Source organism: Corvus kubaryi, unplaced genomic scaffold (genome assembly GCF_017639235.1).
Source record: "Corvus kubaryi isolate FWS band 111438036 unplaced genomic scaffold, C.kubaryi_AGA036_p1.0 37334, whole genome shotgun sequence".
In the NCBI taxonomy this organism is placed as follows: Eukaryota; Metazoa; Chordata; class Aves; order Passeriformes; family Corvidae; genus Corvus; species Corvus kubaryi.
Genome location: NW_024581108.1, coordinates 22535043 through 22545207, shown reverse-complemented (window position 1 = coordinate 22545207; position 10165 = coordinate 22535043). Strand labels below are relative to the sequence as shown.

At 45.7% G+C, this 10165-nt stretch overlaps 1 protein-coding gene across 1 annotated transcript in view; it reads left to right on the top strand.

Moving 5' to 3' along the window:
• The first annotated feature begins 9543 nt into the window (after nucleotides 1-9543).
• DAB1 (DAB adaptor protein 1) overlaps nucleotides 9544-10165 on the top strand; it is a 417412-nt gene continuing 416790 nt past the window's right edge. Inside the window, exon 1 of the mRNA XM_042030795.1 lies at nucleotides 9544-9701. The gene's annotated coding sequence lies outside the window, so the exon portion shown is untranslated. The remainder of the gene's footprint in view (nucleotides 9702-10165) is intronic.

Genomic DNA, 10165 nt, shown 5'->3' with positions numbered 1-10165 from the left:
TGTTTTTCTTTTAATTATCAGCCATAATAATGAAAAGAATACAATAATGTGGGCATGAAATTGCTTCAGAGATGCTTCAGCAAAGGGGGACATGTCTGTGTGTCCAAAGCCTTGTTCAGAGCCATTGTCACCTGTGGCTGTGACAGATGCACTTGGTGGTCCAGCACTCCATCCCATGGGAGCAGCATGGCTGCTCTTCCAACCCACAAATACAATGCCTAGAAACCCATTTCCATACCATTTTTTCAATGTATTGCTTGACATGCAGCTTGTCTCCAACTAGGGTTCACATTTATAACAGGTACTCATTTCTGAAATTATCAAGAAGAAGAGCGCGTTCTAATTTCATTATATAAATAATTTAAATTATTTATAAGGGCTGCTTCAAATCTCTATCTAAAAAATCTTTACAGACTGCATGTGATTTAGTTTTAACACGAATACATTTTTTTCTAATTTTTTTTTTTTTGGAGAACCTAGAGAAGTGAGTAATTGACTCTTAAATAGTGCTGAAACTGTTGATTTTTAACCTGATTTCAAAGCATGTTTGAATACAGAGAGCAACTCAAAAATTCTTGTGAGCAGCAGTTTTAGTAGCTGCCATAGCAACAAGTAGAGTATCCAAGCCTTTTCTCCCCACTGAGGGCTGGAAATTCCTGGAAAGGACATGATCTACAGACATTTTGAGTGAGTTTTGCAAACATAACTTGCACTGGGACAATCCCTAGGAGAGCAATCTCAATTTTAACCTAGAAATCAGGGAGACATCAGGTATCTAGAGATGGCAGCACTAACTGAGAATAACAGGGAAACTGAAGAATTAAATGTTATCTGGATTTCAATGCAATTTGTGTAGTTCATGAAACGATCTGCATAATTTCTAGTATCTTCTAGCTTAGTCTCTTTTATCTGTAAGTTCTTGTCTCTTCTATCTGTGCATTTTCCTGCTGTTTCAAAGCCTTCATCTCTGTTCTGTTACCTATGCCAAGAAATAAGGAGTTTGATCTTATTAATGCTATCACTGCCATGTTGCTCTGTCCTTACAATAACGCAGGAAAGACTGAGGGCAGAGCTCGGACCAAGCTGCACATTTTGAAAAGAGAAGAGTTTGAGATGTTCTGCTGCTTCTGGGACCTCTGAACTTCAGGCTCCTGGAAGCCAAACAGAACTGAATTTCAGAGCTGTCCTTATCTTAACAATAAGCCAAATCAGAACTCGAGATCTTAATTACCATTTCTACATTTTGAGTTAACTTTTGTGAACACAATAGAGCTGATTATTACTGAAAGCCTCCTCAAAGAAGTTAAATTAATCTGATAAATCAATGTGGCCAGTGCAGATAAGTCTGGTGGAGCATTTTCAAGCTCCTCAAGGATCTGTCAAAAAGAGTAATGAATACACCAGATTTCCAAAAGTACACATTTTGGAGGCAGAGAGGAGTAAGATAAATGACACACACAAACTTCATTAACTTGTATGCTGGGTAACATGAGGCTGCAAATACGAAATTAAACTGGGTCCACAGAAGCAACAATAATGGAGAATGCAGAAACTGCTTTGAGTGACAACTCCAGAAGGAAATGGCAAAGAAAGGGAAAGCAGTGGTGTGACATTTGTGCTCCTTCAGCATAATAATAATAATAACAACAATAACAATAATAATAATAATAACAATAATAATAGTAATAGCCTTGCTGTGAATGAAATTCCCTTCCCAGTCTCATCCAAGCATGCTGAAGATCACTTGATAGTAAATTCATCATAAACTGAAGAATTGAGAAGGTCTCGGGCTGTGGCTACTGCAGAAGGTTACAAAGTGAGCAAACAGGCCTGATCCATGCTTGCAGCAAACACTGGAATTTTCAGGGAAGGTTCTTACCACTCTAGTGGAAAACTTTGCATCTTACTCTTGTTTAAGATCATCTTTCCACCGTGCCAAGACTCTGCTGATAGGTGGTTTTGGATGCCAGTGACACGAGTGGAAATGTGAGATAGTCAGAGCAGCTATGTTTAGCAGAAAGTGGAAGTGATGAGTTCCCACTGATAAAAAAGACATTATTTCTCTTTCTTATGTATGAAGCCAGAAAAGCAAACAGAGGAGGGTGATGTACACAGAAGAAAAAAAAAAAAAAGAGAGCCTAGCCTGAAATTAAGAGGGAGAAAGAGGATAAACCTAGAGCCAAGAAAAAAAGGAAATTGCAAGGTATTAGAGGAAAGTTGGAATTGCCCTCTCAACAGGCTCTGACTTGGGGGTTGTGTCCCTGACCTCCACTAGCATCAAATGTCAGGCCAGAGTGGCCTTTTCAATAGTCTCATAAGCCTTTCTGACATTAAAGGATGGCAGATAGGCTGAAAAGGACTTAAATTAACATGGGACGTGCCGTTTGCTCACAGAGTGCTGGCCTTGTGGATCATTTGGGGCACAATTCCAGCATTCCCCCTGTTGGACCACACATCTCTCAGCTCCTGCCCACAGCTGCCTCTTCCTTGACGGCCCGTAGTAGTGGTTATGTGATTTACAACAGATAAATGCAGTCAAATTTAAAGATTTGTTCAATTTTTATTCTTTGTAGATTTTTTGACTCCCTAGGCTCCCAGCTTCCAGCTGAACTCAGAGCAGGGAGTATCAGAAATCTCACAAAGCATTTGTGTTTGAACCAGATTAACATCCACAGTAAACCTTTGGTAAGTCAGCTCTCACTGTTCCCTTAGGATCCAACCAACCATGCCTGCTAGTTTCTTAGAATATTCTGGTGATTTAGGATAATATAAAGTATTTCAGAGGAACCTCAGTAAGTGTTGCACAGAGCAATCCTCAGACTTGGATCTGAACGAGAAGAAACTGCATCCTCGGCAAGGTGTGCTCATGTTTCTCTCTTTGGAGTTAGGGGACAGGGAATGAGAATAGGTAACTTGTTTACAAGCTTTTCTTCTCTTTCAACTCTCTGAGCAATTTATGTCACCTTTTTTCATGGGAGATGCTGAGACAGACTTGCCAGCTCGAGTTGAAAGATAAAATAAAACAGATGAAGGGGGTGGAGGGGGAAAAGCGTTCCAGTTTTTTTTTCAGTTCTGTACAATGATATAAAAAAGTGGGTTACGAACTAAAATATTGAATCACAATTCTTCAGGCAGTTTTATACTTAAATCATAGTCTTGTCAAGTCTGTGTTTGATATGGTTTAATTAATGCTTCCCTTATGTTGTGTTTGATTTTGATGTGTGTGTGATAGATTCACACAACCTCAGGTGATCAAAACCAGGCATTTGTCAGTGTCAGAGCCTGTGCTAAAGTCTCAGTTGGCTCCGTGCACACCCTGGATGAGGAAGGTGGGGATGGGTTATTAGAGGAATGTGAAGTAGCTATTAAGAAATCACCTACAGTAAATGAAGCCAATCCTGTTTTCATTAGGCTGCACAGAAACCGGAATCAAATGAGTTTGGCAAGGGAAGTCAAACCGAGTATGACATGCCCCGCAACGCGACAGAGGGCTCTTCACAGCCTGTGGGTTTGCATTTGTTAGTGAGGTTTGTTCACTCTTCCAGCACAAAACCCTCATTTTCAGCAATCACCAGCTGAAGGTCCTTGTTTTTAGTGAGACAATATTTGCAAACACCTTTATTATTTGAGACAATCCAAAAGGAAGGAAAGGAGACGGAGCATGTAATTGCTCTCTTAGGGCTGGTGGTGGGATGCTGTTTACTGCTCAAGCAGTCAGGAAGGAAGCTCAGAAGTCTTGTGGTTGGGATTTGCTCACAGATGGAACTGGCAGTGACAGCAGAGCCTGGAATCGGCTTCAGCCAGCAATGACTCTTTTTCTCCTGTTTCCCTGGGTAACCTCCTCAATCAGTTAGGATGCACCGTGGTATGTCACCTTCCGCTCCTGGCTCGCTCCTTGTGATGTTTCAAGCATCCTCATGGCTCTTAATTTCCTTAAGTGTTAAGAAAAGTGATACCTGGTATCTGCAAGGTAGTGCTTGATGGGATAAAGTGCTTTGATAAGCTCTTAATTACAAGGATTCTTATAATTTGTTGACTTCCCTTCCCAGCAATAGTGGGATGTTTCTACCACGAGGCCTTCTCAGCACTGTCATTTCACATAATTCTGCTGATTTCATTAACTTTCACTGATTTTTTCTTTTGCAAGTCGATCACAATGATTGATTGACTGGGAAAATAGGTTTTATCGACTGGGAAAATAGGTTTTATCATCCTTAGTCTCCAAATTGAATAGTTGTAGCAGTTGGATTAGGTTAATCCTGGCAGTATCCGCCTTTGGCTGATTTCCACTGCTGAATGGAGCCGCCCTCGTGTGTCCCCCCTCTGCGCCCCCACGAATTAGGGGATTAAGAGAAGAGGTGCTTAAGATTAGCCCTTGATTGACACGTGGTTATGCAAATTGTGAAGGAAACCATGAGATTCCTGAAATCTAGCTGGAATAGTGGAGATGTCTTCAACGTGAGAGCATAACAAAAATAGCAACAGACAGTGAAAGCAAGGCCCAGTTGTAGGAAACTCATGATTTTGAGCCCATTTTCAACTCTCGAAATCTTGTAACCTTGAGATCCGTGCGCCCCCTGAGCAGCTGGAGGGAAAGGAGTGTGTTTTGAGCAGGCAGGAGGCAGTTACTTGTGTGATGTATCCAAATGTTAGATAAACTCTCTCATTTCCATACAGACATGGGAGCTGAAAGACAGAACAAAATGGCTCTGTCGTCTACCACGGGCTACAACGGAGACTCAGTGTGTGATTAAATAATGAATAAAATAGCATTGCAAATGATAATGTCGTATTGTAAATAATTCCATTTGTTTACTCGACTATGGCATTGAAGTTCGTCTCCCTTGGAGACTTCTTTGACTTTTGATGCTGTTTTGCTTTGCATATGCTTGATTTTTTTTTTTTTTTTGCTTTCCACAGAACCCTCATAAAGGTTCAGGAACTGACAGGACTAAGTGAATAATTCACAGCAAACAATTTTTTGGATGAATTTAGCATCTTTATTTCTGTAAAAATAGCCCTACACACATTCTGTATGTTTTGCACTAATTTATTGTTAAATCAGTTTTAAGTATAAATTCCCCTCAAGCCACCATCAATCCTTCTATTTTTATGACTAGAATATAAACTCCAATCTGGAAATAGCGGGGTTTAGAAATTAGTTTATTTGTGACTGAAGAAATGTGCATTGCTTTTGTTTCCTGCATGGATGGCTACGGTATTGCTACTAGTACAAATATGTCCCAATGTAATATTTGGCAATGTGAATCTCAACTTTTAAGTTCATTTTTTAAATTCATATTTAAACTATTCAAGTCTGATCGCTCAAACGCTTTAGAGAGGGAACATAAGGCAATCAAAAGACATCTTGCATGTTTTCCTCTAGAGAAATCATATGGAGGAATATATGTTAAGGAAGAAATAGTGCAATTACTATTAGTATTATTTGCTTGATTTCTACCTTGGAGAGCAGTAATTTTTTTTGGAGGTGACTGCTGCATAAAAACACTAAATTACTCTTTCAGTGGATGGAGCGTGTGGGCGTGTATATTGTGGATATAGATCCAGACTAATGTTTACGCCGAATATTAATCCAAAGATTGGAATTTAGTGCATGTAGTGGATGCTACAGTGATGCAATGCATTCTAGTGGGAAGTATCTCAGAAATCCCTTTTAACTTACTCTATGTATCTGTGTGAATCTGAAAGACATAAAATCAGGTCAAACTACCTGATCTGCCTCCAGACAGTGCCCTGGTCAAACAGCAGCTGCTTCACTTCAACTGCCTGGCAAAATAGGGGTAATGACATCTGAATTAAGCTCCATGAGATCCATGGATGGGAAGCGCTGATGTAAAAACATTGCAGTGTAAAATTCAGAACATTTATCTCTGCATAGAGACTTGTGGCATGTATTTGATTAAGTACCCCTGTCATGACTAAAACAGAGACCTGAGGTTTCTTTTATTTTTTGGTTTTTTGGGTTTTTTTAGGTGCCATCAGAAGATGCATATCCTATCTGAGAAAGCCAAGAGTTTCCTTAAATCACAAAAAAGAAGGAAAAAATCCCCAAGCTGAGATGAACGATGATGACAAGCCAAATCAAACCTCTTTTTTGGGCAGAGACAAAAGTTTGTGAGATGTCTGCATTGATCCTTGCCAGGAATTTAAGTGTTTGGAAGCTTGAAGGTTTGCAGGAGAACTGAAGTACATCAGTGAAGGTGGGTTTGGTTTCCTCATGGGAATTTTGGGTTGAGTAGGTGCTACAACCTGAGCTCTTCTCAGACACATCTGATGGGGCTTTGAGCAACCTGACCTAGGGAGTGGCATCCCCACCCACGGCAGGGGGTGGAATGAGGACATCTCTAAGGTCCCTTCCAACCCAAGCCATTCTGGGGCTCTGTGAGTCTGTGAAGCTGTGTACTTCCTGCAGCTCAGATGCCTTTGGAATTCCTGGCTCAGGAGCCCTTCGCATGGCATTGCAGGTGGTGTTTTGTTTCTGAGCCCAGAAGGATGAGACTTGTGCAAAGAACAGCTAATTTGCTCTGCTTTGAGTACACAAGCTGAAGTCTCCACATGCACAGAGACCTCAATATCAATGTCAAGATGTGAAGGTGGAAGTAGATTTTTGTTCATGTTTCATTCCTGTATGAAACTTTTTGAGTAACAATTAAAGGAGGGCTCTGAGATGAGCTGAATAATGGTGAAACAAAAGTCCCTGCAGCGTGCTGCCTGCTTCCCTGTTGTCTTCGAGCAGCGTCTGCTGTAGCTACTGGGTACTGTGGCAGAGAAATCTCCTCCTCATTTCCATTTCAAACTCTGCCTGCTCTGAGATGAGGATAATCAGTCCCTCACTGCAGTTGTGCACTGCAGCATCTTCGCCTCCTGCTCCGTCTCCCGGGGCTCGCTCCTTTGCTGGCCCAGCTGTTTGTGGCACTCTGTTTCCCAGCTGACTCCGAGGCACTGGAGCTCTGCGGCTCTGTGGGAGCTCTCCAGTGCACTCACACTCACGGGCACTTATGTGGCTTTTCTGCTCACACATCTGCATTTAAGGAATGGAAATTAATACCACTTGCATAGAGATTTCTTTCAGTGATCTTTTGCAGGTGTCCCCCGTTCCGTATGTCTTTGTTTGGATGGGATTGCAGAGAAGGATTTGTACATCCATGCTCTCAGCGCAGAATGCCCTTTCTGTGAGAGCTGAGAGCATTCCCAAAGCCCAGGGAGTCAGTCATACCTACAGAAAGCTCTTCAACTCAACTGATCGTCCTGTCTATCTTTGGCAAGTATTTTTGCTGAAAGCAGGAGGAACCTGTACTGGAGTTGGAACTAAACCCTCATCTCTAACATCCCACTTGGCATGGGGATCACAAGCCCACAACTGTGGCTTTATTCACTGTTATGTGAACCTGGCAGATTTTCTACCAAACTCCGCCCTCTAAAATCAGGCAAGAAGACATCAGGGAGGAAACTACTGGGGCCTCGAAATGAGGGACACCATAACTTAACACGAGAAAGATGCAGGGCCTGAGATTTGACACATATTTTTGCCAAGAGTTGTACTCCTCACACAGATGTGGTGGGTGGGAACAGATTGGGCCGACAAGACTGCAGGTTCAGTGCTGTTTTAGAGGGCTGGCTCCTCTTGCCATCCTCACCCAAACCCCAGGAAAGAAAGAGAATGGAAAAAACTCAGTGTTAGAAGGGCAGTCAGGGTACATCTCAATCACATAATCAATAGGATATTTGACAGCTTTATTCATCTTTTATCACCCACAAATTAAGGGTAACAAAATGTCGGAGGCAGCCATTATCAAACAGCTCAGGGTTTGCATGGAAGAAGCCCATTAAGCAGGAAGAGCTGTTACTCCTGCAATAAATATGTGACACAGGAGAGCAGGTGAGAGATTGGGGCCAGGAAAAGTGGTTTAGTCAAATGTGTCAGGTCACAGTGACAAAAGGTTAACAGCCTGTCACATGGCACATGCCCACAGCCACCGAGTTCTGCCACTATGAACACCTCCAACAAGGCTTCCTCTGCCATGAGGTACAATAACCACAGATGCCTTAATGATCTTACATATATGAACGAATATGTAAAGCAGCTTAAGTCTCATTCTCTAGCTATTACAAGCTTGATCTCCTAGAATTAGACAGAAACTTTAATCGCTGTCTCACTGCTGTGCTTTGCCAGCTCACATGTGAATTTCTTCCTTGCCAGGGATTAATTTTGCTGTTTGGTGACATCCCATTGAAAGGGTGGACAAGAAGAGCAAGAAATGTATCTGTGCACAGACTGTAATTCTCCTTCCTGAGCACTGCCCAGCAGGCCAGGCACCTAATGACAGAGCTGGCTTAGGTCAGAGCTTGCCAGAGAAACACTTCACATCCATCTGTGAACAGCCAGGCAAGTTGGATCTGCCGTGGCTATAAGCTGTCACTCAAAAGTATTTCTGTCTTCAAAGTCCGTTTTCAAGCATCAGGAGCAGACACCTTCCTGCACAGGGGAGACGGCAGCCAGGAACGGAACCTCTTGTGGGGCAGCCAGGCAGAATCCCAAGGAGGCAGCATGGGAAGGAAGGGCGATGCCACATCCCACTGGGCCCAGAACGCCTCTTGGTGCCTTCACTGGAGGTGAGGGACCAACCTCCGCTGCCCCCGCGCACGTGAATGTCCGCAGCTGCCGCCTGTTGCCGGATCACGGCTGGGCAGGGATGCAGCTGCCCAGCCTGGCCGAGGGCTCAGGTGTCCCATTTCCCACGGGCAGCTTTTTTCACTTGCCGTGAAGCCGGGAGTGATGGCGAGCACAGCCCCGCTTCCACCACCCCAGCGCTGGAAGGGCTTTCCTCAGCTGTCTGCCGCAGGAAGGACGGGGCACAAGGAGCACCCGGCAGCCGGGCAGCGGACCGTGGTAAGAGGTGCTGCCGGGGGCCGGTGGGGCTGCAGGGGAGCGTGCGGGAGGGCAGCGCGTTAGAAGCCGCATCCCCTCGCAGGCAGCGAGTGAAGGAGGAAGGAGAAGGAGTCCGGGGCCGGCTGCTGCCGGAGGGGGGGTCCCCGCCGGGCGCCGCCCCCTGCCCGCGGGGCGGGGGGCTCCCGCTTGCCGCTATTGGGGGGATGCGGTAGCTGCAGGGGACCGGCGCTGCCGCCGCGGGCCCGGAGCCGCCTCCGCCCGCGCAGGCTCCGCGCCAGCAGCGCGGCGCAGCGAGCGAGGCACCGGGGCGCGCAGCCTGCCCGCCGCCAGAGGAGGAGGAGGAGGAGGATGATGAGGATGAGGATGAGGATGAGCGGGGCGCTGCGGGGAGCGGCGCCGGCTGCAGGTAGGAGGAGGCGGCGGGGAACCGCGGGGCTGTGCGGGGGGAGCCGCCCGCGGCCGCCCCTCTCCCGCCGCCGCCGTCGTGCGCGGAGCGGGTCCCGGCGCCCCGCGGAGCTCGGCGGAGTTGAGCGCAAAGTTTGTCCGCCGGGAGGGAGGCGCTGGCGCGGCGGAGCCGGCGAGGAGGCGGGGAGGGATGCCCGGGCAGCGCGGTGCCGCCTCGTCTGCCGGCCACAACTGCGCGGCTGGGACGTGCGAGCGGGGATGCGAGCGGCGGCTCGCCCGCAGGAGCCGCGCTTCGGGGCCGTGCGCGGGGATTTAACACTTCCAGAGCCGGGCACGGGCAACTTAGAGCCGTAGTGAGCATCTCCGGGCCGCGCTGGGAATGAACGTGAGACACCGGTTCCTTTCTTATTTATGTGTGTGTGTCTGTGTGCGTGAGACTCTCGAGCAGGGTTTTCTCGCCATCCAGCTCTGCATGCCAGCCGGGAAGGGGCAACTTGAACCAGCTGTCCTCTCTTGGTTTAATATTTACAGCCCGAATAAATATTTTGTTGTCCTTCTGCCTTTTTCTCAACGCCTTCTTGTAGTGTAGATGATTAATCAGGGAGGTTAGTGGCCAATTAGGCATAACCTTGTAAGAAAATAATTATGTGAGGATATATGGGGTTTGACTAGTGATGTGATACAGAATACACCCAGATCTTGGTAGCTGCTTCCCCATGTGTGCAAATTCAGTGTGTTCTTGATTTTGAATGGAAATGGAAGTGTAATGACAAATATGTTACTTCCAGGGGAAGACTGTTATTTTCCTTGCCAGTGAAATAGATAGCAGCTTTAAAGTAAAATGTGCAT